This window comes from Protopterus annectens, chromosome 1.part0, assembly GCF_019279795.1.
Source record: "Protopterus annectens isolate FY-2018-M chromosome 1.part0, PAN1.0, whole genome shotgun sequence".
In the NCBI taxonomy this organism is placed as follows: domain Eukaryota; kingdom Metazoa; phylum Chordata; order Ceratodontiformes; family Protopteridae; genus Protopterus; species Protopterus annectens.
This window is the reverse complement of record NC_056725.1, coordinates 1559794057-1559820730: the sequence shown is the minus strand read 5'-3', so window position 1 is coordinate 1559820730 and position 26674 is coordinate 1559794057. Positions and strand designations below refer to the sequence as shown.

At 38.8% G+C, this 26674-nt stretch overlaps 1 protein-coding gene across 1 annotated transcript in view; it reads left to right on the top strand.

Moving 5' to 3' along the window:
• PRKN (parkin RBR E3 ubiquitin protein ligase) overlaps positions 1-26674 on the top strand; it is a 4754857-nt gene that overhangs the window by 1972515 nt on the left and 2755668 nt on the right. The gene's annotated exons all lie outside the window — the stretch shown is intronic.

The window sequence follows — 26674 nt, the reverse complement described above, 5'->3', positions numbered from 1 at the left end:
GGTGTGTAGAGCCCTGAGAATCTTAGCTACAGGTACCTTTCAGAGATTGACAGGGACATCTTGGGGATGTCACAGGCATCAACATACAGGATCCTCCAACAGTTCCTGAATGCTATGCTCCAACATCTGTTGAAGGCATATATTTCCCTGTAGTTAAGAGGACAGGGACAGAAATATGCAGTTCTACCATGTAGCACACTACCCTGAACTACTGGGTGCCATATATTGCACATATGTAAAATTTAAGGCACCACCCAGGGAGCAGGGTAGGCTCTACATTAACAGAAATGGCTACTACTCTATCAACTGGCAAGTCGTGTATAATGCCAAGGGAATAATCTTTTTATTTATTTATTTATTTACATTTGTTGACCGGTATATTGAATGTGTGTGCTGGCAACCCTGGCAGTTACCACAACTCACATATCTGGCACACCTCCCAACTGTACCAGATGTTTGCTAGGGGGATATCCCACAGGGGCATTTACTGGGGGATGCAGACTATGCACCAGAACCATGGCTGATGACACCCATCAGAAATGCGCGCACACCCACAGAAGAATGCGATAATGAAGCACACACTCAAACAAGAAATATAATAGACCATGTGTGTTTGGGCTGCTGAAGTCATGGTTTCTGTGCCTTGATACATCTGGGGGAATCCTACAGTACAATCTATGGACTTGTGCCATACTGCACAACTTAATCCTGAGAAAACACCTTCAGCAGGATCAGCAAGGGAAAGGGGCACACATCCCACCATCGATGCCAAGGTCACTACACAGCCGCAGGCAGATGAGGAGTCACAGAGGGAACCATGAGCTGCTGTGGGTGTAGGCAGATGTAGGCATACTCACCATGCCCTTGCATTGGCTAAGAGATAACACATAGCACAGTTACTTACCACACAGGGGCTTAAAACCTTCCTCCTACTCACATACACATAGTAACATTGATGCCAGGCAACTCACATGACCTTTACCTCCCCATGTATTGCCTGTGTACTGCTTGCATCAGAGTCAGCCCTAACCTAAAACTATGTCAACTGCTGCATTTACAAGGTAAGTCCTGAACTTGGAGTGTATTGTTTACTAATATGACTTTGTGGCATAGCCACGTATTTCATTACTTGGTCCGGTAATCTAGTAAAAGGTGGAAGATCTGTACAGAACTTACCTTAACATGTGACAGCAGAGATTTATTTGATTTTTGTGTCCATTAGTAAGTAGTAGGCCTCAGGCATCAAAGATTCTCACAGTCATACCTCTCAAAAGTAATGATGATCACTGCATGCCCCCAGTTTAGCACCATATGTTTGTACTGGAAAATCATTAAAAAGAGAAGTTAGAAAGTAACGATACACATTGCAGTTTCAGCATTCACAAACGTCACAAGATCATTCACTATAAAGGTAGGAAATTTGGATGCTATCAACTTCCATGGCCAATAAAAGCCAGTTCAACACCGCAAATACAGATATACTAAGCACTAAGTTAGCTATACACTCTGTGCATCAGACACAAAACTTTATTATCCCTGAATCCAAAAGATAGAAAACAGGGCTATGGCACAGTTATCATCACTTGCACAGGGTGTTGTGGTGGTGGTGGTGGGGCAGGAAGCCTAGGCTGACACAAAGGGCCAATGAGTGTGTGTGAGTAAGAAAGAGAAGAAGGCAGACATGTGGATAAACCAATAAATGGCCAGTGAGACAAAATGAGTAACTGTTACTTGTGTCTGTAGGGGTCCTGCAGGTGAGATTTGTGTGTGTATGTCTGCATGAAGATAGCCAAGCTCTATGCTGGCTCAACATCTTGGTATGTTACATAAGTTTGACCCATACATGGTAGAGGTGGCAGTTCATCGTTGTCATCCCCAACCATGAGAACTGGATCTGCCAGAAGTTGTACAGGCACCTCCATGCCCATGGTCAGATGCAGTGCTACTACCTGAATGTGACTGATGTCTGCTGGATGAACTCCCTTCACAGGGACATCCAGGACCACAACCCCATGGCCTACCACTTCCGGGTGTGGACATCACTCTCACTCATGCAGTAGTGGAAGTATTGCCACTATTGGAGCATAATCGGGCATGGCTACACTGGCTGACAACAGATGGTGTGGCTGACCAACATGCATGAGGATGCTGTTTCCCTCCCAGCAGACATTCCATCACAGACACTAGCCATTCCATGACAGACAGCCCTAGGTCCATCTCAGACACCCCTCATTCTAGCATGTAATTAATCCAGTCCAGTGAATCAGCAACACAGTGTAGGCAGTCACATATGTCAGACTGTGCCACATTCACAACCCTGAGCATTTGTCCGGAGCATCTATGGTAATATGCCTTTGCCTGCATGACTGCCCTAAACATACATAGAGTTGCACAGGAAGAGACACCTACACCAGGTAGAGGAAGGACAGCAGGCCCCCTCTAAGCACCCCTCTCAATCCTCCTGTGTGGCACCTCTCCCACACTTTGCCTATGGCTAGACTCAACAAGCACTGAAGCTGCAGTAGCCACACTTCCTTTATCAATGTCTTCACCCTCCATCTGTCCAATATCTGTGGGCTGACTGGACTGGGTAGGCATAGGCCTACTGGCTGTGTCCAATGGAAATGCAGAGGGTGGCTTTATGTCAACTTCAGTGTCAGATTCAACCTCTACACCCCCTGACTGTGCCTCACTCTGGCCACCATCATCATGAGAGTTTGCTGATACACTGACATCAGGTGTCTCAGAGTCCACACTCCCACTGTCATGATCACTTGTCATAAAAAGCAAGAAACAGAGGAATAAATTAATACCTGCACTTCTATAGTGCAATACATGCTAACAAACTAACATTGCTGCCACTGTTACAGACAGTACATCAGTGCACACAGCAGGCCTGAGATCAACATCACATACTACAATATTTCTTTAAATTTCTCAGCAGTACTGACATAAAAATATTTGCCAAACCATCTGCAGATGAGACACTCCTCTGTAGTCCAAACGGTCCTGGAAGAAGTTAAGCAAAAGGTAGGAGTAGCATCATCACAATTAACAGTAACACAGGGTGTAATACATTTAACCCCTTATATGTCAATTAACTATAACTTTAGCAATAACAAAGACATGTGACACAGAATTAACTTACTGATTTCATTTGTTTTACTATACGACAGTATTCAACTGTTCAGATAGCAAAGCCTACGTAGAAGCTTCTCCTGGGATGTGCTTGCTGTCTCAAAAACTGTTGCTGTGACATCCAGGACATGCTGTACTGCACTCTCCTGGGAGTTGTCTGGATCTCTGATATTGGCCAAGAACTTTTCATTGGGAGTTAGTGGTGGTTCCATAGCAGGCTCTCTCCCAGTAACCATCTGGTCACAGCCCACTGCAGCTGCTTCCGTGCAGATGTGATCATGTTAGTGGCCCTGTGGCACACCTGCTTTTATGTCCTGTCGTGACCACCCACTGCATTGACATCATCTTCTGTCTGCCGCCATATTTGCATCCTATGTGCCATATGTCTCTTTCTCCTTTCCAGCAGAAAAGCACCATGTTGCCAGAAACCATCTACAATCACTTGGTTCTCAGCATCAGTAAAGAGGGGACTACATAGATTGACACACCTGGGTGGCATACTTGTCACTGTCCTAAAAGACAACAGAAGGATAATACACATAAGTATCACATAAATACAAAATAACTGTTTCCAGATAAAAAAGAAATGGTAGCCAGTCAGTATTACCCACCAGGCAAATGTCAAACAATCTAGAGATGTGAAATACTAACAACAGTCAGGATGCAAAGCAAGGACAATAACAAGAGCAACATATCCTTGTTTGTGCCACAACAGTAACTCACCTTTTCTCTCTCCCCACAAAATAACAGTCCATTCTTGTTTGTGCCATAACAGTAACTCAGCTTTGCTCCCACCCAAAACAACAGTCCATCCCTGTTTGTGCTATAAGAGTAACTCACATTTGCTTTCCCCCAAAACAACAGTCCATCCTTGTTTGTGCCATAACAGTAACTCAGCTTTGCTGCCCCCACCCAAAACAATAGGCAAATGACCCATTTTGCTAACAAGACATCTTTGAAATGCTAAAAGTGCTATCAAAGGACCCGTCATTGAGACATTTGTACATATTTATCACACAGCATTCCATTTTCATGTATTGGCAATCATGTATACCTCCGAAATGACTTGACAAACATGCCTATGCCATCAGTACACTTCTAACTAATGCATACAGATAAAACTGTAAAGGCATTTGCTTCAGATTTTTCTTAAATACATTCCAGCTTAAGCAGTTTGTCGGTAACAAAATGGAAGTATACCTTCTGAAGTTCCATACTCCTCTGAACAGATATGTCCTGAAGAAAAAGGGTTTTTGCAATCTTCCAAACATATACAGCTCTCTTCAACATCACTTTGCCTAGCTACACAGTTGCCTTTTTGTACGGTGTAGTTACAGGGCTGTTAGCACAGTGAATATGCAAATGAGGTATGAACTCATTAGAATTGCTGAATCCCAAAAACATGGATCCATGTAGGAGATGTAAACATACTGCAAGCACTCCCTCAGTGTTTGTTTTTAATTGATTGCACATGTGAATGATTAGTGGTTGGTAGAAGGAAAACACAACAGCACTGGAGGCTGCCTTACTTCCACTGGATGTGTCAGCTTAGATCTACAAAGTCTTACATGTAAGACTGGAAATGTAAATAAGCAGCACATAAGTCAAAGATTGTGTTCCTTAACATCCAACCTGCCCTTCACTTGTTGGCAACTGCATATGATATTATTTCCACTTATCCTCACACATTTCAAGACCAATGATATGGAATGGCTTACACATTGCATGTCTCAGAATCCTGCTCAGATAAACGAAGAATGGCCAACAAACACAGCAATATAAGGCAGAGCTGTATATTTACAAGCAATAATCATGACAGGTTGTGTGATCACTAGGGTGCTCTGCATCCAAAACAAATGCATGTACAAATAACACTTGTATGGTTTGATATCAGTGTAGATGCTGTTGCAGTTGATTGTGTGCATAGTGATTTAAGTTATTTGGTGCATAGCTGTTTGTATGGCAAAGAGGGATAAGACACCCATTCTGTGTTCTATAGGTGCATTGGAGTGAGAGTTCTAATCCAGACCTATGTAGAAATATCTCATGTGTACTAACATTTTCTAGTGTGTATGTCATAGATTGCTTTTCCTCATTTCAAGTATCTCTCCCTTTTCCTTTTCTATTTTTAGGGCCACTGTTTGCATGATGTGCCCTTAGCTCAAACTGGACAACTGGCCAGGCAGGACTCATATAGACACCAGATGCATTGAATTAATACTAATAGACATTGACCAAACCCGCTAAGCCATGTTGCATGGCAGTTAACAGCAAGACCTTAAGAATTATTATTAAAATAGGGAATGTCATGTAACTATCCCTGTGACAGCAACTGTAAATGTAGAGCTGGAGTAGAGATGGTCTTGGGTTCTATTACAGGGTGTGCAAACTTTGTTTTACTGTTGTGACAACTGCAACATAGATGAGTGTTTTCTCAACCTCCTTGTGGCAAGAGCTGTAAGTGTAGGACTGCTATGCACATGGTCCTGGGTTTGAAGACAGCATATTACATACACTTTTACCACTGTTGTACTTCCTATTATAGTCACTCTCACTTATAACACTTGACATGGTGTAGCTGATATTAATTATATGTATGATGGCTGAGGCACTAGTACTGTGTCAGTTGTGTAATCATTTATCTTCGTATTATCACATTTATTCTCAAATCTATGACTTTGAGTATATTGTGTACTATATTCCTATAAGTATGTTTTTGCTGTTTGGACTGCCATGGCCTTCACATTTGTCTACCACATATACACAATTGCTTGTATGTCCAATAACAGTGAAACTGCTTTTCTTGCTACTGTTGCACTCTGCTTACCTCGGAGGCGCACACTGCCCAAGCACCGTGTTTGTGCAATGGTAAACAGAGCGCATTTTCAAACAGTGTCCACACTCCTAGTAAACAAGAATACTGGAATTGGAGGGAAAGCATCAGTCTCCATTGCTCTAGATCTGTAGCAGACATGACAGGTCTTTGTGGTGAAGGTGTCAGCTTTAGGGCACAGAGATACGGTGTCGAGGAGTACAAGATTTTTATTGAATTCTTAGTGAAGAACCACAATCCAGCCTTTTGCAGAGGGACTATTCTGGCTCCCAGGATAGGTCTAAATCTTGGGAAAGTATAGACCGGGCGATAACCAGTACCACCTGTACCCCTGCCCTGGTGAACAATGTAAGCATCACTACAATGTCCTCCGGAGGGGGAAGAAGGATACCCTCAACCATTGGATCAGGGAATTTAGGACTACAGACATCCCACACCTGTGCAAGTATCCACTACAGAAAATACTTGTATGACTTAAAAGCTGAGTATAGGCCAGACTGGTATTCATAATGGTATTCTGTTCTGTTCTGTTTTTTTTCCACAGCTACCAGGGACTGTGAGGTCAATGTACAAACCTATGGGGCTAGATTGGCGAGGATGAGGGAAGCATTTGGTATGTATACAGTAGACTAGTAGTTATTCCAGCATTGGTATTTTATAGAGTTGTATCAAATTGATAATGCATATCTCAACTGTAAAAGCATATATGCATGCATTACTCTGTAGCACAAACCAAGAGTTCAATATTACAATATCAGACTGAGTATGCATATTTCAAAAGTAATAGCAAGCATGCATGCATGCATTAGTCTATAGCGCATACCAAGAGTTCAGTATAACAGTATCAGATTGAGCATGCATATCTCAACTGTAAAAGGAAGTATGCATATATTAGGCCAAAGCACAAACCAAGAGTCCGATATTACAATATCAGATTGAGCATGCATATCTCAATTGTAATAGCAAGCATGCATGCATGTATTAGTCTATAGCGCATACCAAGAGTTCAATATTACAATATCAGACTGAGTATGCATATTTCAAATGTAATAGCAAGCATGCATTAGTCTATAGCGCATACCAAGACTTCAATATTACAATATCAGATTGAGTATGCATATCTCAACTGTAAAGGCAAGTATGCATGCATTAGTCTGTAGCACAGACCAAGAGTACAATATTAGACTTTAGTCAGAGATTGTGGGTTCAAAGACCACACTTCCCAACTATACAGTACTGTTAATTCTTCAGTTATGTGTAATTTAAAGGTTTAAAGTAAAAGCTCTGTACCAGTGGCACACATGCCCTGCTGTAAACTGTTACCTGTATAATTGGAGCATGTGTATGTGCAGTATATGTACATGTCAGGGAGTAGTTGCTGCAATCTGTAGTATAGTGTGCATCTGTTACAAGCTGGTAGTCTTAAAAGTGAATGTTATCTGTTAGGAGTTGGTAGTCTTAAAAGTAAAAGATAAGATAACGTAGTCCATTCATTTTATTAATGTATTGTATGTCACATTTGAAGGTACTAATGTTATCTCTTTTTTTTGTCTCACCCCAACACTTATTTTCTATTTTTTTATTGTATTTATTTATTTTTAATTACATGTCGTCAAATTGTGTCCATGTTATCCATATGTATCACATCACTACATGCTCCACAGCACACCATGCTGCCCCCCCCCACTTCCACTGGCTCCATCACTGTTGCCCAGCAGATCTGGGAGTCAACCTGGCAGCACCACCTCTGCTGCCCCTGCACTACTTGCCCCCTCAGGTAGTCCTGGCCTGGAGGCTGGTCTAGTGGTACCCTGCAGGAGTTGTGGCAGAGGTGGTGATTTTATCACCTGCTCTGAGTTGCCATGGATGGTGTGTAGGGTTGTGTCTTGCACTGTTGGTTCATATCTGTGCTGGCTGGAGAGGCTGCTCTCCCTCTTTTTACATAATACCAGGAGGAGGAGATGCAGACGTCAGGCAGAGGAGGAATGAGTTGACAGTGATGACAGTCCACTGGGTGAGAATTCGATTCTCACTGTCACCCAACTTGATGACCTTGGGATCATGATGTCCTCATCCTTTCCCCAATCATGGTGTCACCCAAACTTTTGTGTCCATCACCATCCCTGTCTCTTGTCTTATTTGTCTTGTCTGTCTGAAATTGATTCCTCATCTTCCCAACCTACCTCACCCAGACATTCCAACATCCCTTCCCCAACATTCCTCTCTCTCTCTCTCTCTCAGAAAAAAAAAAACATCCCTTACATAGCTCTCCATTTTGCACAAGTGTCTTCTTGACACACTTGATTCTGTTCAATTGGCTATACAACATGACTGGGTTGTGGTCACCCCTCTTTGTAATATTTGGCAGATATATTCACTTTACACTGTTAAAGAAATGGATAGCTATGGTTCTTCCCTACCTCCCGCCTGCACATTCCTGCCCTGATTTCTTTGTTTTCTTTCCCCTGGTTGCTTCCCATTTCAGCACTCTTCTATCTTCACCATTTCTTTTATTTAATGCATTATTGCATTATGGTGTGTATTGCACACCAACAGCAATGAGAAAGTACTTAAAAGTATTACATACAACTGTATTTGAACCCAGTGCCATCTGGCTCCAAAAAGGAATGTGTCACTCTGTTAACTGCATTAATACATGCTGCCACAGAGTCAGTTAGGTAGCAGGTGTATTCCAGAGACTTAGTGCTGTCAGACTTTGTTCTTCCCCCTGCTTGCTCCCCATTTCACCCCTTTCCCATTTACCCCATTTTAACACCTTTAATCTGGTCAAAAAACCGAATGACACAACACACATAAGTAGCAGAAAAAGCAGTAGATCACCTCAGTTTTTGGGCTTCATGTTTGTGAGACGGTGCACCTCACGCACCAATGAGCAGCGACGATGAGCGGTAGCAAAATGCAGCAACATATCTTGTACAAACAATGCATCTCATTGCATTATCACTGTGTAATGAAAACCTTTTTAAAGTATTAGATATGCTTGTATTCAAACCTAGTACCATCTGAGCCAAAAAAAGGAATGTATCAATGCATTAACACTTGCTGCCACAGAGTCAGTAAAGCAGCGGGTGTATTTTATAGACTCAATACTAACTGTCAGACTTAAACAGTGCAGCTCACATTTGCGTCCTGCATATCTATGTGCAAACGTGTTTCTCGGATGCTTATGCACTTTGGTAACCGTTGTGCAAACCTGCTGCTTGCCATACTATGGAAATGTTTATATTATGCTGTATTACTGCTGTTTACTGTGCATTTCCTGTGTATGACATGAAATTGCATATGTAAACATTACAAACTGAGGTCTTATCTAACAGTTTGTCACATATATGCAATACATCAATCTGTTGACAACCCCCCAAGCACTGCAACCTTGGTGTCTCAGTACTTTTTCCACACATATGTTAACCACAGTAAAAAGTGTAATATCAAATGTTGCGTGCTATACAGTAAAGATCGATCTGGTAACATGCAGAACTACAACTATTACCCATATGCCTAAAAACACTTATGTGCAAGGTTAGGGAAGTAATCAGCATGGACAATATCCACAGGGACATAGATGACCTTCAACACACTTGACCCTACCCATTTTGTTTTTGTCAAGGGTACGTTTTGCTTATTGAAACTTGTGGACTTCTTGGATACTGACCCCACAGACTTGGATGAGGGATAACAGGACATATTTCTTCTGTTGAGTTATCCAAGGCCTTTGACACCATCCCCCATTCATGTTATAGTGATGATCTCCCATGTGAGAATTAAGCCATACAGTAGTACAGGGATAGGCAACTAGCTCACTGAAATAACGCACACTCTCAGAGTTGGGGACTGCACCTCCTCAGTAGCCAATCATGATTAGACTATCACAAGGATCTGTGCTGGGCCCTCAACTGTTTGCAGACTACTTCCCTCAAGTGCAGGCAATGGTAGATAGCTTTTGGTTTACCAAGTCTGCAGATGACTGGTAAATGGACACACTAATATAGAGTCCCCACAATGATGGTAACATATTACGGAAGGAGTTGCCACACACAAATGATTGGTGCAAAACGCATTGACTGAGCCTTAAAGCATGCAATGGTTCATTGTCCCCTATGGCAATGAATTACCCTGCTAATTATGATATACATAGCACCCCTCTAAGTTCAAACACAGTGTTGTGAGACGTGGGAACACATGTTGATAGCAATCTACACTTTCATCACTATGTATCCATAGTGGTGACACACACATTCTGCATTGTGTACATCATACATATTGACATCACATCCAAGACCATGGTGGTCATACCTACGCTGTACTTTACCCTTATCAGACCACTAACTGAGTACAATGCTCCCTTTTGTCTGTATCTCACCAGACACCTACTGCAATTGGCGAAAACACAGGGTTGTGTCTGGGAGACTCCAGGGCCTCCAAACATGACATACATGGAAAGATTGAAAGACCTGTCAGTATACTCAGTATCATTGCAGGCTGCTAAGAGGTGACCTATGCCTGCCCTGCAGAGCAGTCTCCGACCCTGCCCTACTGGAATTGCTGGACATCTGCAAATCAAATGGGACCACAGTATCTTGGCCAGGGGTTCTCATCCTAGCCCATGACATAAACAGAATGTACTGGGGAGACAGATTTATCCCGAAATGACTCACACTCCTCTGAAATAGGCTCCCACTGCATGCCAATCAGTGCTGCACCGTGAATCTGTTCAAGTGCAACATTGACTACTGGTTGGGTGATTGTAAAGTCACTTCTGGGGTGAAAAATGGACAGGACCAGTTGGTTGTGCTCACAAAATTGCTCTGTTAACAACAACCATCCAACTATGTTCAATAAAGGGCACTTGTGTTTTTACACATCTAGGCTTCTAGACACTGTACGGCTATCAGGCTAGTAGCTGCCTATGTACATATGAAGCTATGAGCCTATGCAGGTCTTCCAGCATTTTGTCTCCCACATGGCCTGCTGATGTCATTTACTGTAAGTTCACCTGCAGTCTTGTAAAAGTCAGACTTGGGCCATGGTGCTTGCATGACATAGTCTGTTCTGTTGTCTGTGTACTTAGGTATGGGTTCTGTTCTCACTGTAGTTAACTGTGTGTGTGTGTGTGTGTGTGTGTGTGTGTGTGTGTGTGTGTGTGTGTGTGTGTGTGTGTGTGTGTGTGTGTGTGTGTGTGTGTGTGTGTGTGTGTGTGTGTCTGTGTAACCAGAAGAGCAGAAGCGTGTATCCTACAGTTACCACTCCCATCCCATGGACTGACAGTATTTTGATGCTTATACATGCCTACAGATTAATTTCATGCAAGCCTTCCAACTTCTTCTCTCCAACATGCACTGCTGATGTCATCCACTGTAAGTTGACCTGCTGCCATGTAGAAGTCAGGCTTGTGCCATGGCGCTTATGTAAAGTACTGTATTCTGTAGTCACCTCACTCTTTGCAATACAGATTTCAGGAACAAGACTTTCAGTATATCCATGCAAGTCATGGCATGGTTTGTAAGCCTGTATTTTCTTGGTGTGAAACCCTCATGGTCTGTCCAGCTGCTGCAGGTGTCTGATGAGGTACATGCAAAAGGAATCATTATACTATAATAGTGCTCAGATGAGGTTTGAGTTCAGTGCTGTTATATCCTCCACAGATCTGGATAAAATGGCTTGACTTCTGAGGTGCACTATGTAGGCTTTCCATACCACTGTGGATACGTGGTTGAAGTTCAGATTGCTATCTACGTGCATTCCCAAATCTTGCACCACTGGTTTCAGCATGGGGGGATTGTTGTCAATGGTGTATTTACCAGGAAATTCCACTTTGCGTAAGGCACAAATCCTGACACATTCCCTTGTGGCTTTGACACCAATCATTTGTTTGTTAGCACCTGTTGTACTATAGTCACATCATTGGTGGACTCAATGATTGTAACCAATATGCATGAATCAGCAAACCTGGTAAGCTACAGGTTGTATTTTGTCAACTGGACCTTTGAGAAATAGATTCCAAGCAGTATAGGTCCCAGCACAGATTCTTGGGGTACACCAGTGGTGACAGTTGCAATGGTAGAGGTTGATTCATCAAACTTCACAGTATGTGCTCTGTCAGTGAGGACATTTGTTAACTACCTAGTGATGTAACTGTTGATCCCCAGTTGCAATTTCTCCAAATCTTTTGGGTTTCAAATACCATAATGGGAATGGACCCATTCCTAAGTAAAAGTACAATTAATGTTCATGAAGTTAGTGTTGTTTCAATCTTTGATGTCAGCCAGAAGTGCTTTCTGCAGCACCCGCAGTGTGCCCAGTAATGTCTCTTTTACAATTCATACAGGGTTACATGTATTGTTAACATATCTAAATATGATTGTAGATTCTTTTTTATAAGACCCGATGCTCCTACTACTATTGGAACTGTCTGGGTATTTTTCTTCCACATTGCACTCATTTATGCCTGCAAATCTTGATATTTTGTAACTTTGTGTCTCTCTGTATGCAAGATGCTGTAGTCACTGGGTGTGGTGATTTCAATGATCAGTGCTACTTTTGTCTTCTTTTTATGGACCATTATATCAAGTTTTCTAACATCTGTCTTTTGAACTGTTGGTAATGGGTGATCCCATGTGATATAAACTTCATCATTTTCTATGATGCTCTGTGGCTTATGTTTCCAGTGTTTTTCAGTCACTTCAGTACCATAATCTTTGCACAATCCCCAGTGAAACAGTATTGCCACATTCTTATGTCTTTCAGTATACAGTTCTGCCATTAGTTTTTCACAACCAGCAAGGAGGTGTGCAACTGTTTCCAGTTCTGTTTTACAAAACCTATATTTGTCTGGTTCTCCTACATGTTCAATGCACTTTGTAAATCAACGTGTACGTAGCCCACTGTTTTGGGCTGCCAATATTAACCTTTCATTTCTTGGTTTGAATTTACCTCTCCTTAACCATTCCTGCGTTCAGTCCTGATCAACATGAGGTTCTTCCAGAAGTCTTCTACTTGCAACAATATTTATGCATTTTCCACATTTCTTGCCTTCTCATCTGGTCCTTCATCTTATATTCTTTCTTTTGTTTTTTTGGCAAATTCTCTTGCCTGATTTTTATCTACACCTGGTTTGATTTCCATTCCTGCTTGATGCCAACATGCTTCTGCTAGACTAAGCAGAGAAGTCATCTTAGATTTATTCTCCTCATGTAATCCCCAGCTGGTGGTGTTAGTTAATGATACCTGAGTAGGCGGATTGTGTCCAAACCCTAGGACAGATCAAGCTAGGCAGTATGCACTGTGTTACCTTCATGCTGGCTTATCACACAGAAACAATGGACTGTGACAACATCACAGATCGCCTATAATGTGACTCAGAAAATACGCATAGCTGACACGGTGTTATACATACTTCAACACACCCTCTAGATGGACTATGTTTTTGTAGAAGGACATGCATCGACATGCATTTTTCTGAGTAGGCTAGGGACAGCACCTGATTCATGCATGTATAGACACATCCTGACTCTTCTAATCTGTGACGTAGACTAACATATCATCATGGACCTTCCCTTCTCTAAATGGACACTAGTAATATCTCGGCTGTGTGCAACAGACGTGTGAGTTTTTGATGCTACATCTATGTCTGTTACATCTGTCAGATGTCCTCAAATGGCATTATCCTGTGGAACTTGAAAAGGCCAAGGCAGTCAACAGGGGTCTGTACTGAGGTATTCACTCCATAATGACAGATGTGGCCATCAACACCTATATCACTAAGTGGTTAGAACAGTAGAACACATATGTGGCATCTAAATATGTAGAAATATGTGAAGTGACCTATACCTCATGTCCAGTGATCATGTGTGTACATCAGGGCTGTCTGCTAGACCCTTTCCTGTCCATGACTGAAATCACAGATGTCAAGAATGACATACAAATCCTGTGTCCCAACAGCTGTCTGGAGTACTAAAGATTTTGGACAATTATTGATTTCAACAGTGATATTGGAATAATAAACAGTATGAGCACACATCAAAGATTGCTGCCACAGCCATGACAACACATGAGGTGAAAAAAATATATGGGGATTTGTTTTGTTATGCAGACAAATGCACAAACCAAGGATCATGTAGACTTTATACCCTATCAGCAGATTGTGGCCTGTGTCATGGGATATATGGTATGTGGAATGTCGACCAGCATGTGTCCACAGTATTGAGTACTCCCTTGTATGCAACACAACTACTGAGTAAGTGCAGGACATCCACATGACAGGCCATAATACCTTCATAGTTCACATCTTCATGAAACCAATACCAAAGTACAATGCACCCTTCCTTGTGTCCCTCCATGCACATCTTCCAGTGATGTGTAACTAAAATGTACTACATTTTTCATTGTGAGCTGTCACACATCTATTTGTGCATGGATCTAGGACTATTGCACGAAATCACATTTCCATGAAACGTAAATGACCAAACACACTTTAGCGAAAGTGCTTTTCACCGAAAAAGCACTTTCACTAAAGTGTGCAAAAAAAAAAAAAAACAAAATAAAAAAAAAAAAAACAGTACTCAGGTTTACACAGGGGGCCAAGCCCCCCACATCCCCCTACTTTTATATTCTCACTCTGAGATCGCATTGCAGTGGGAAAAAGGGAATATTCCCTTATCCCCACTGTGCTACAATCTCAGCAACAGCCATTTCCCCATGTTTTTATCTTTGTTTTTAGCACACTGTCACGAAAATGCTTTTTCGGAGAAAAGCACTTTCACAAATGTGTGCTCAGCCATTTCACTTTCGGTGAAACAGTCATTCAATAAATAATATGGATACCTTGTGCATACCTAGGTATTAGTTTTGTTGCATAAATATTACTGTCCGATGGCACGGAACCCTCATCAAGTTGTAATACCACATGCATGTGTGATATCTGTTTCAGTGATGCACTCATGACATACATAGCTATTTAATGACATTGATTGCATAGTTTCCATTCGTGACCATGCTGTATGTGCTGTATATATCTCTGCCATGCATACCAGTTAACTAGCCTTTAGTGATCATAATGTCAAGTGTGTCTCCTCACACCTCCTGCATATGTTATTGTCAGGAGAGTGTGCGTAATTACGCTCATAGATTGCTGAAATGTCCTAATAGTTGTACAAGTGTGTTGGTGCAGAACCATCTATGCTCACTTAGAAACACATTTGTTCTGTCAGAGACATGGGTATTACTGGTTGTATTATTCTGTTATTGTCCACGATTGTGCATGATAGTTTTACTGTTGGCCATGAGCCTTTATCTGTGTCCTACTTGTTGGAATCCTCTGCTGACAATACAGGCATACTCAGGCAAATCAGTTCACACAGCTTCACAATATGCACCCAACCCCAGCTGTATTTACCATCCATGATACATGTCCTCTCCATTGTTCATGTCTGGATGCTTATATCACACAGACCTTCTCCACTGTTATGTCATCTTGTGTAGTCTATACTGTGCCATGTGGAGATGTGATTAATGTTCCTGCTGTGACTGTTATCCTTTCAGATTTCCTCATGTGCGGTACATTACAATGTTTCTTCTGTCCTCCTTCCTGGTGTTCATCTTGAAACTTCATCTGTGTGTCCATATTCATTAAGCACACTTCACATGACTGCTTCTTATAAATGGAAGTCCATGTACCCTTACAGATCATTGACACAACTTAAACAGACTGCCTGGAATGGGATTCCACAATACTCAGCACTATATACACTGCCCTGTCCTGTGCCTGCAACATGTACATTAATATATGAAAAAACATGGTGGTCCTTGTGGTATTTCACATAGTCCCACTAGCCTAGTGTACTGGAGTGTACACATACACTGTCCTGTCCTGATACACTGTACTGTCCTGTCCCCACAACATTATTTATGTATTTATTTGTTTGTTTGTTTGTTTGTGTTTATTTGATGTTTGTTGTCTGGGTTAGTCCGTCTGAGTTTGTGTCTTTTGTCGGTGGAGGTCCTGGGAGAAAAGCTCCAAAGTAAGAATTGTATAAAAATTATACCAAAAAAATTAGAGTCACAAGACAAATACTACAAGTCTAATATCTGCAATGCTTGTGCTTCTTTCGGCTTCTCCCAGTTAGGGATCGCCACAGCGGAACTCCGGTCCGCTAATAATTGGCAGTAGATTTTTACGGTGCCAAGGTGCCAGCTCGACGCCAAACCTTCAACAAAGGCACGCCTATTCTACCCATGTCTTTTGAATGCCACTCGACTGTGGGGAGTACATGCAGACTCCACACAGAAGGCGCTCCAGCTGAGAATCGAATGGGAGAACCTTTTGCTGTGAGGCGACAACGCTACCGCTGCACCACCATGGCTTACTTGGTTCACAAACCAAATTATACAAGAAAAACTTCCAAGGACAAATTGTGCAGGCAAGGTGTTCAAAGCACAGAATAACAAATTTGAATACAGATACAATAATATGTATATATAACAGAGGTTATTCGGTGGCCAATTGCATTACAAGAAGAGATGTCATTAAAAATGGGATTTCAAGTTAGAAGTGGGAATTGAGGAACATTTGGGCAGAGCCAGGTAGCAGAGATACAGAGGAGGTAGTTATTAGTGGTCAAGCAGGGGTGACTTAGAAGTTAGTTTTTCAAGTATAAGTAACAAGGGAAATAAAAGAGAAAGGTAGAGGAGAGAAAAGAAAGATTAGTATAAGATTACTGGGGCAGAATTTGGAGGGGTGAGGAGGGGAGAAGTAGAATGTTGCCTTTGTACACATCAGGTTAGAGTAGTTAGAACAGTTTCCATATTTTTGGGAAAGGAGGTAATAAAGAGGAATATGAGAGTGGGGGAAAATAAGGGAGGAAAAGAGGGAGGAATAGTAAAGGGGGAGATGAGGTAATTTTAGGTGGGATGGTTACAGTGACATTTCCTGGTGCTATGCAAGTAATGTCTGAGAGCAGTCTTGAATTTTTGAGCATAGTTGATATTTCTAAGGGCCATGGGAAGCTTATTCTATGGGAGAACAGGAAGATGCAAGTATAGGTTTTGTCCTAGTATTTTTTTGGTTCATAATCTATAAGAGGAATTGGTGTGAACTTCTGAGGGGGCAGTGTGGGTTATAGAGGGAGACAGGAGAGGATATGATAGGGCAGGAGTAGGGCTTATTTAGGATGGTGTGAATTATGAGAAGTTGAGAATATATAATACATTAATATATGAAAAACCCCTGGTGGTCCTTGTGACATTCTGCACAGTCCCACTAGCCTAGTATGCTGAAGTGTACGCATACACTGTCCTGTTCTGATATAATGTCCTGTCCCCGCAACATAATACATTAATATATGAAAAATCCTGGTGGTCCTTGTGGCATTCCATGTAATCCCACTAGCCCAGTATGCTAAAGTGCACACATACACTATTCTGTCTTGTCCCTGCAACATAATACATTAACATATGAAAAAACCTGGTGGTCCTTGTACATTCCATGCAATCCCACTAGCCTAGTGTGCTGGAGTCTATACATACAGTCTCCTGTACTATCCCCGCAACATAGTACGCTAATATATGAAAAACCCCGGTGGTTCTTGTGTCATTCTGCATAATCCCACCAGCCCAGTATGCTGGAGTGTATACATACACTGTCCTGTCCCTGCAATATAATACATTAATATATGAAAAACCCTGGTAGTCCTTGTGGCATTCTGTGCAATCTCATAGTCCAGTATGCTGAAGTGTACACATACACTGTCCTGTTCTGATACACTGTCCTGTCCTCACAACATAATACATTAATATATGAAAAATTTGGTTTTCCTTGTGGCATTCCGTGCAATCCTGCTGACCGAGTTTGCTATAACTAAGTTCTCTGTCTGTGTTGCTTTGCACGGTTTTCTGGCTACCATGAAACCCTGCTTGCTTACTTTTGAAAGCAAGCTGTGGCATGAATATTCATTAAGCACTGCTGCTCAACATGTAAACACATAAACTCCTTGTAGGATCTGTGCAGAGCTACATGGAGTTTACTGAATCCCACAGTACATCATTCTGACCCCTAGAGCTTGAATGACGTTATTAATTTCTGTCCAAAAAGAGGAGATGACATCAAATTCGTATACCTTATGCTTCCAATCAGTTATTATTTCAGAATTACATCTCCAGCATTTAATTGTGTTTGATTTATACATAATTGTAATTTTTTTAGGAGTGACAAAAGCTCTGTGTAAGAGATTTCAAGTGAAAATTTTCCAATATAATGAAGATGTGATTTTATCTGTAGATTTTAGTATTATTTTCTTGTGTTCTTCAGAGAAGTCTTCATTATTAATTTTTAAGGAATAGTTCCAATAGGAATCTGGCTTAAGAATTTTATAAATTTGTGACAAATATGGTTTATTTTTCATTGCATTATTATCAATATTTATTAATAATTCCAATAATTTGGGGAACAATTTGTTATCTATGTTAAATATCTTATTTATCTCTGTGTTCACAAAGTCTGTAAATATTTGTGAAGTTAACCAATTCTCAGAATCTTGATTGTATTTGGACCTTAAATTTTCAACAATTTTTTTTTAACAGTATATATATATATATATATATATATATATATATATATATATATATATATATATATATATATATATATATGGGGTCTATATTACATCATCGAATGCTAAGAAAACCGAACAATGATTAATAGACCCCATGTAATCGAAAGCTTACAATTTCAAAACCTCAGAACAGCAATTTTTTTCCAAGGGAAAAAAATCGCTATTCCAAAAAAAATAAATAAATAAACTTTAAAATATTACATAAAGTGGGGGGCTGTGCTCCCCCCTACTTAAATATACCAACTCCGAGATCGCACCACAGTGCCAAAAATGGCAAAGTAACAGAAGCGGCCAAGCAAATTCTTTCCCAGGGAAAGAATTTGCTTAAAAGCAACTTCGCTATTTTGCCTTTTTGTTCTTTTACATTCGATCAAGACGCATTCGAAAGAATGCATCTTCGATCATGTAAGAGGAACCCATATATATATATATATATATATATATATATATATATATATATATCTGTGCCATTTAATAATCGAAGACAATAAATTAAGTTACTTTGTTGTTTAAGTACTAGTATTTTGTTGAAGTTATGAGTTTCTAGGCAGTCATTTGTATATGCAGTTGGAAACATAGAAAATATTAAGTCTTTAATATAATGGTTAGAATATGTGAACTTTTGGAAAAAGAAAATTATGTTCTTTAAATAGGGTATTTGAGAAGAGGGTGTAATTCCATTTACGCAAAAATCTTTTAATAACCAGGCAAAACTATTAGGGACTTTCTGTTTATGACTGGTTGTGATATATTTATTATTTGATAATAGTGCCTCTTGATGTATTTGTTTCCATTTTGAATCATAAGATGACTTTATCACAATGCTATAACTTTTACAGTTGTTATTTATTTATTTTATTGCATTTGTTTGCCGAGAAAGTCCACTGGGCCTAATAGCCCATTTTCAGTGGAGGCCTGGGAGAAAGGCTCTGACATGAACATAGATACATAAAAAAATTACACATTAATTGGTACAGAAGTAGAAACAGTGTTACACATAGTGATCACAGTAATGTATATAGAATATATACATAAAAGCAGGAATGTAGTTGGTTTGATTGCAGTAATATAGACAGAATATATACATAAAAGCATTAATATAGTTGGTTGACAGATGAGTTCAATTAGAGAAGTGTAAACTGAGATATATTAATCAGCATTATTGTACCGGTATCAACAAGTGATGAAACAATAATACATATGGAGAAAGTATCATCAGTCACTAGTTGCAAAAAGCATAGGAGTTTAGTTATCATGTAAGGAGAAGGAAGAGGTTAGGTTATAGAGCAGATACATAGCCAGGAAGAGTTGAAAAGGTTTTTCAGTATTTGTTTGAAGGTGGTGGTGTTGCCTGTGTTTCTTATAAAAGGTGGAAGTGAGTTCCCTAGTTTGGCAGCGGTGAAGGAGTACAGGAGTTGACCAGCAGATAAGGTAAGCTTTTCTACTTTTAGAAGTAGATGATTTTCAGATCTTAGTTGCCTGCTTTGTTGATATTTGGCAAGTGCAGTTGAGAGAGCAGGACAGTCTGTAGATTATTTTGTGCACTGTAGTTATTTGGGTGAATGAGAGATGGTAGAGGAGTTCCAGACAGCCTAATTGTTTCAGTGAGTCACAGTGGTGGGATGAGAATTTGGCCTTGGTGGCAAATTTGGCTATTCTGTTGTAACACATATCTAGTTTGGATTTTGTAGAATTTTGGATATTAGTGAGGAGATGGGCACCATAAAGGAGAGAAGGTAATAGAAGGGTGGTTGCAAGTGTTTGTCTAGTAGCGAGGCTAAGAAAGTGTTGGTGCCTGTAGAGCATACAAAGCCTTTGGTGTGTGTGTGTTTTTTTATGTTATTTTTTATGTGTAGGTCACAGTTAAGGTTTTCATCTATAATGCCTAGTAGTTTAGTGTGTGGGACAGCTTCTATAATGGTATTGTCTTGGGCTTATTGAAGTTGCATACAATTGAATATCAGAGAATCTTATTCCACCATTATCCCAACCTTTTCTGTGCCAATCAAAGGAAAATCTTGGTTTATTAGGATGCCAAAAAATTAAGTAGAATATTATTTATCTTTTTCATCATTTTTTTTTTGTGGAGATAGTTTTCAAAACTAGAGGAACTTTAGTCATTAGGTGGCAGAATACATTGCAAGCTCAGCTTCCTGGTAAACAATTTAAGCTCAGTTAATAAATCTACCATATCAGGCTGGCTGGAAGGCACATATTTAAAAACTTTTTGAAACCAAGTGTCAGAGGTGTGAGTGATATTAAGTGGGAAAAAATTGTATATTACACAACCCCCATAATTAAAAACAGAATCAATACCTTCTTTTTTCTTTGCAGAGACTCCAGGAGTATTACTTCCGAAACTGTCTGTTCCGGTGGTTGGTTCTTTGAAAAACCTTTTGGCAGTGTCCTTCTTGGGGCTAGAGGGTTGATTGGCATGTCTCTCCCTTTTTTCCTCTAACCTCTTAGATCTATGGGGGATATTACTGTTCCCCTGTTCCCCACTGACTTTTCCCAGATCATTACTGGATGCTGCCCCACTATTATCCTTTGGTTCTCCTTCTCCACATGGGGCAGGATAGACTTTGTTATTCTTGCAGTCATTGATGTCTCTGAGAATCTTTCTTTGTTTCCTTTTAAAGGAAGCCTTCTCATGTTCTGACACCTTTTCTAGAATAGACTGGAATTTTTCAAATCAGTGCTCAAACAATAAATCTTTCTGTATCTCGGAATCAAGATTACAAATTTCCTGCTCTAGCTTGTTCAACTGCCTCAGATTACCCCGAACAATATTCATATATTCAATACCTATACAGTTGAAAAATTCCACAAGTTCAAAATGCAGCAGGGTCCCATGGATAACCCTATTGGGGTATTTCCAAATGCGTAAGCCTTTTGGTACTCACTTGTTACTAATACAATAGTTGAGAAAAGAATTGTCCAACAGTACTGACTTAAATTTAGTCAATAATGATTAAAAATTTGTTAATTCTTTCTTCAGATGTAAGTTCACCATCATTACACTGGCTATTGTTCTTCTCAGACCTCTGAACTACTTCTTTATTGTGCAAATGTTTCAGAGTAAATCAATCCTGAACAGCTTGATATGGTAGATTTATTGACTGAACTTAATTTTTTTACCAAGAAGCTGAACTTGCAATGTATTCTGCCTTCTAATGACCAACGTTCCTGTAGTTTTGAAAACTTTGTGTAATTAAAGATTCTGTTGTGTTCTGGTGCAGCATTTTTTATTTTTATTTGAGTTTAACGAGTATACTGATAATGGTTTAGGTATTTTTGTGGAGACGGTACTAAAGATTGTAAGGCAAACAATATTTTAGGGAGAATTACCATCTTAATAAGTATTAATTGTTCTTCCATGGTAAAGAAGAATCTGTTCCAATTTCTGACTAAACTTAAAATTTTATCAACAACCTGTTGAAAGTTTTTTTTTGTCATTTCTTTACTATTGGTTATACCAAGGCATTTCATTTGACTGCTGTTCCAACTGAAGTTAGTATATTTTTGTATGATTTTTTTTATTTTTTTAGTAATTAATAATGTTGTTTTATTATAATTAAATCTTAAGCTTGAGATTTCTTCAAACTGACTAATATGTTCTAATGAATTTTCTGTATTTCTTATTGTTAGTAAAATATCATCAGCAAAGAGTTGAATCTTTAGTTAAAAATCTTCTTTTATTTTGATACCATTAATGTTCTTATTGGGGGGCCATGGTGGTGCAGCAGTTAGCATTGCCGCCTCACAGCAAGATGTTCTCTGGCTCGCTCCTTGGCTGGGGAGCCTACTGTGTGGAGTCTGCATGTCTCCCTGTGGTCACGTGGGTTTCCTCTGGGTGCTCCAGTTTCCTCCCACATCCCAAAGACATGCTGTAGGTGGATTGGATACTCTAAATTGGCCCTAGGCATGAGTGTGTGCATGTGTGTGCCTTCCATGGAAGGTTGGGCGCCGGGCTGGCAACTCAACACCATAAAAACTTCACTGCCAATCATGACCGGACAGGTGATTCGCTGTGGTGACCCCTAACCTTGAAAAGCTGAAAGAAGAAGAAGAATGCTCTTATTGGATCGTATACTATTAGTAAAGGGTTCTCTAGCTAATGCCAGAAGTAAAGGTGATAATGGACAGCCATGTTTTGTGCCTTTTTTGTAATTTAAAGGAATTATAAAGAAAAGAACCTATTTTAACATAAGCACAAGAGTTATTGTATAACTTAGAAATTATTGAAATTAGCTCAGGTGAGAAATTATACATGTTAAATGTTTTAAAGAGGCATGACCAATTAACTGAGACAAAAGCCTTAACTAAATCGAGACTAATGATAAAAAAATATTTTTTTTTTTTATTTGCATAGTCTATTAATGTATGTATTGTTATTATACTATCCTGTACTTATCTGTTTAAAATAAACCCAGTTTGATCATTGTTAATTAGTTTAGGTCTAAGTAGATTAATTATGTTAGCTAAAATGGACATGAACATCTTATAGTCCACATTTAAAAGTGAAATGGGTCTGTATGATGAACACTTGGTAGGATCCTTATCTTGTTTTAAAATAGGTGATATAAGGAAATATTTCCATGATGGGGGACTTTAGCAGTTGTTTTTATTTCTCTATAGACCGTATCTAATATTTTAACTGCATTGTCCAGTAGTATATTATATAGTTCTGGTATAAGACCTTCTAAGCCCAGCACCTTATTATTTTTTTAACCTTTTACTTTGTTAAAGTGAATGGTCAATCATTTTTTATTTGTTCACTTGTTATTTTATTATGCATATTTTCCCTTAGAAAAGCTTCATCATTATCTAGGTTATGTGTATTATTATTTATGTTTTCATAAAGTATTTAAAGCCCTCAAGAATACCCTTATATCTGCTCTGCTTTCTTTTTTTATTATTTATGTGTGTTATAATGTCTTTGATATGACTTAGTTAATTCATTTTCTTTGATCTAGGAACAAGTTTATGCAAGCTTAAAGGGTTAACTGAATATGCCTGAAGTTTAAGTTTTTCCAGGTTTATTGAAGCTTTATTGTTTAGAATTTCAGCATATTTTTTATTTAAGTTTTTAAGTTCAGACTAACTGACAGTGTCATTTGGTTTTAGATTTACTTTTAGTGTGTCTAATCTGGCCTGTAATTTATTCAATTTTCTGTTCCCATTCTCTTGTTTTACTAATATACCAGCTTGTAACTCTTTTCATTTAAGTAAGCCTTTAGTGAATCCCACAGAGCAAAGTCAGATACTTTACCATTCATGTTTATGTCTAGGAAACATTTGATCTCTTTAACATACCAATTCTTCAATCCTTTTATTTTAATAATATACATTGGTAATCTCCTGTGATGTATTAAATTGTTAGTTTTAAAATAATATTAAAGATTATAACGTTATGGTCCGATAATGGACATGAAAATATTGAAACTTCTCTGACATGTAATAGATTATCTGAGACAAAAATTGTATCAGCATTTGTTTGTGTTCAATATCTATATGAATAATGGGTAAATTGGAGTGAATTTGTTTTCCTTACCTCATATATATCCTTTAAATTCATTAGATTTACAAAATTTGTTAAGTGTTTGACTGATATGATTCTCAGCTTTCTATCTCCAGTGGAATCTTTGTCTGATAAAAAGCAATTAAAATCACAAGGCATTATGACTTCACCTTTCATGTAATAGGCTATAGTGTCTTAAGTAATTTTTTGCATCTCTAGCTCCAACCTCTGGAATCCAACAAGAGTTCATCAATGTATATAGTTGTATGTTCCACTCAATTAAAACAATGCTTAATATACCATTTTTTCAACATATGTGTCTTTTATTCTAGGCATCAGTTCTTCCATAAAATGAAGGTGCCTCCTCTTTTAGCTCAAAAGCCAGAACCTGCTAAAACCAAATAATTATTTAATGAAAGTTTATTTACATCTTTATTAAGTAAATGTGTTTCCTGTAGAAATACTGTTGGATCTTTATGTAATTGCATGTATTTGAACAGACTCCCCCTCTTTACTAGGTTGTTTAATCCATTAATATTAATAGATATGCATTTAAAATAAGCATTTATATAAAAGAGAAAAAAACACAGGTATAATGAAATTACATTTATGTACAGGACTACTTATATAATTTATAAATAACAATATGAAATCTTCAGCTATGAAACTTTTGAAACAAATAAAAAAATGACCTAATGATATAACTCTAAAACATTCCACCATGGAATAACGTATTCCTAGTTTGTTGAAAAAAAAACAAACAAACTACCTCTCAAACTTTCTATTGGCTCATACTTCTGATTAATATTAATGTGTCTCATATTTTTAGTATGCATCATCTTTAAAAAGCCCATCAGTGAGTTATTATGAATAAGAAAAGTTAAGCAGGTGGTCAGACTCTTTATTATAAGTTGACCAAACTGAATATCTCTACAGTCATCTTACCCTGTACCTCATATTACCTCCCTAGTCTAGTATAGGGAAGAAGTCAGTTGTTATTTTCATATTTATTAATTTTTAGGTCAGATGATTTTATATTTTTTCTATATTAGTTAATACGTGTAAAGTTGTTCATAGGATCATAAGTTCATAAATTAGTACCAGGCTAAGTGTCTTTATGGGCCATTTTAAGCCCAGCCAATCACCCTGCACCATATACCCGTAAGGTGAATACCTTAACCACTATGCCAACCTCCTACCCTTGTAAACATATTTATGTTCTTTAACTATATACATATTTCCTCATTCTGATCTCTTTCTGTTTCTGTCTGTATACTGTGTCTTGTACTAGTACTATATTCCTAGATTTTATGTTTTAGCTATAATCCTAGTATAGAGTATCATATACTGCAACATTTATATTTACCCTTATATATTTGATACTCTTTAATCTTGTACTGTTGTTAGAATCAGTCCTATTTTTTCCATAAATGTTAGGTCTAATAGAATCTGAATAAGTATCTGAAAAAATCGTCCCTTTTAAGATTCAAACTTTCCATAATAAATTATTCTGAGTGAGTAAGTTTTGTTATTAAAAAGAGACAGTAACAGATAAACACAGGTTCCTATCATGTAGTCGAAGTTTTACAAGTTCGAACCTCATTTGATCAAGACCATAAGTTTGAACTTGTAAAAGTTCGAGCGTTTCAGTGGAAATCTCCATAAGCTGAGGTTTCCATTTTGTTCAATGGGGTGCGATCTCAGAGTTGGTATATTTAAGTAGCGTGGGGTGTGGGGTGCAGGGGTGCTTGCCCCCCTGCTTAAAACAGTTTGTTTTCCGTTGTTTTTTTTTTTTTTATCAATAGTCAAAGTTTTGTAACTTCGAACATAATGGTTCGAACATTATGTGTTTGAAGTTATAAGACTTCGACTATGTGATATAGACCCGAGAAACACAGTCCTAATTTTTTATTAGAAGTGTCACTCTATAGTCTAGTATATAAACCATCCTTTTGGTATACTGCAAGCATTCAGAAATATTTTATTTATTTATTTGTTTTGACATTCATTAACTGGGTATGTCTGACTGAGCCTGAGTTCATTTTCAGTGGAAGCCCAGGGAGAAAAGCACCAAGAACAGAATAAAGTTTAATGTATACAAAGTAAACAGTAGCAAGCATCTAATATAATTTATGTCTAACACTTAAGTAGCTGCATAAACAAGTTAAACGTATAGTGTAGTAGTGGTATATACAGAAGCTTCTTCAACTAGCAAAAATTCTAATACAGAATGTAGCTGTGTACACATCTTATACTATACTGATACTAAATAAAATTCTAATAGAGAAATAGAAGCTACATATTGTTAAAGATTCAATAATGCAATAAGAGGTACATCTGAAGGTAGTGGAGAAGAGAATGGCAGTTACCTTAGACATAGTTCAGTGAGTGGAGCAGAATAAGGCATGGATGAGCAGTTTGGAGTTAGAAGTGAGAGCACAGGGGTAGGTGGCATAGAGGTATGAGTGACAGAATAAAGAGAGTTCATGTGTATTGGAAATAGTTCTGCACTTAAGCAGTAGTCTGTTCCAGACTTGGTCAATTGAATGTCTGTAA